Here is a 2,081-nt window from a genome sequence, read left to right as displayed (position 1 = left end):
TAGCCATTGCCCTTACCCTAGCTTCATGTCCACATGCCAGTTCAACCCTAACCCTATAGCCTCAACCCTAACTCTAAACCCTAACCATAGCTTCATGTCCACACCCCAGCTCAGGAAGTTCCCAAAGTCAGTTTGCCGATTACATTTTTATGTTGACATTAAAGTCTGAAAGGCACTTGAAGTAAGGAGTATTGTTTGGTTGCCTGAAGATTGTGATCACTTGCCCAAAAATGGAAATGAGCTATTTATACGCAGAGCAGGCTCAACTTGCACTATTGCTCAGTTCACTTGCCCCAGGCAATAGGGCAACCCTAAAGCGGCTCTCAGCGGTAGACACAATAACAAAGTGATCTACCTGCCCGGAAAAGCTGAGGGATGAGACTGGAGAAATGTAACCACTTTCAAATTTGTGGGAATTCTGCAAATGTTTATCATTATTTTTCACTGATCTTAAAGAGCCACTGAACATGCCAATTGGCAGGTGTGTTTTTCTGTTGCTCATTAGAAAAATTAGATTTCAGTCTTGGAGGTGCGTTTACTGACCAATTCCACGTTTGGTTAATGATGTTTTTATCCAACGAGACACTGACGCTGATCTTAAAAGAGCCACTGAACACGGCAATTAGCAGTTCTGTTTTTTTTTTTTCAATTGTGAAGTGCTGTCTTATGGAAACCCGACGGAGCTGCTGTGCAGGTTCTGAATCACTTTCTATGCTATTGAATAGAGAGCAAACACCACAGCTGTTCACCCCATCTTTGAGGACAAATGGACATCATCAAATAAAACGCAACCTTCAACTACCCGGTGTGGCGCATGGATGATTTTAGACGAGACTGACTTTATGACCAAAATGATCCTATTTACACTTTGTAGTCAATTTTGAAACTATAACAATTGTCTATGACTGTTATCAAATGCCACAGTGTCGGTTTTCAAAGGGATTTGTTGCTTTTCAAAGGCAGTCTGTCTTTATCTTTTCTTTGTACATAATGTTTCCTCCATCGGTATCTATGACCGGAAATATCCTATATTTCTCGTAAACGTAGTTTAACAAGGACAAGGATAATAAACATCCAGCTGGTTTTTCAATGCATAGGCAGGACAGAACGGCATTGTCAGGTAAACTCAAGGGGGTGGTGGTCTCTTTGTTAATTAACAACAGCTGGCACACAATCTCTAATATTAAAAGAAAATTCCACCCCAAAACTACCTTTTGGTATTTGTTTAATTAGTCCATTGTTGACATAGTCCCAAACTTTTTTGTTTTTCTGCAATCAGGTTTTAAAGATATGTGCCTTTCAAAATACAGAAATAATTGTGTATTTTGAAAGTTACATATCTTGAAAACTTGATTGCTGACAAGCAAACATTTTGGGGACTATATCAACAATGGACTAATGAAACAAATACCAAAATATAGTTTTTGGGTAGAGGTTTCCTTTAAGGAAGTCTCAAGGTTCTGCTTTGCCCGAGTTAGAATACCTCATGACAAGCTGTAGACCATAGTATTTACCAAGAGTTAACATTTATATTTTTCATAGCTGTCTATTTACCACCTCAAACTGATGCTGGCACTAAGACAACACTTAATGAGCTGTATAGGGCCATAGGCATACAATAAAATTATCATCCAGAGGTGGCGCTCCAAGTGGCAGGTGATTTTCATTTCATTTCACACAGTCTTGGAAAGCACAAGTGTTTCATGTATTGTACACTCTGTGTGTATATTCATTTTAAATTGATGTAGATGTAATCTTGAATCTGCAACATCTAAGTCTGACATTTTCATCAATCAAGCTCAATCAAACCCCATACCTGTAGAGGCAGCGCCCTCTTCCTGTGACAGAGAGAAAAACATTGTCATAATACTGTAGGTTAGTCGGTACTTTCCTTTGCTGCTCAGATTCCTTTGACTCAAAACTACAAGTGACCCTCTAGTGGTTTTAAATGATAACACACCCTTTTATCCTCCGCAAATTCAACTGAACACATTGCAGCGTTAATATTCTTTGGGAAGGATCACAATTTAAAATAACCACCCAATATTCCGGTCTGACAGGAAACAAAACAAAAATTCAAA

Source organism: Oncorhynchus keta, chromosome 13 (genome assembly GCF_023373465.1).
Source record: "Oncorhynchus keta strain PuntledgeMale-10-30-2019 chromosome 13, Oket_V2, whole genome shotgun sequence".
NCBI classification, from domain to species: Eukaryota; Metazoa; Chordata; class Actinopteri; order Salmoniformes; family Salmonidae; genus Oncorhynchus; species Oncorhynchus keta.
The sequence above is the reverse complement of the archived record's forward strand: the minus strand, read 5'-3'. Positions refer to the sequence as shown.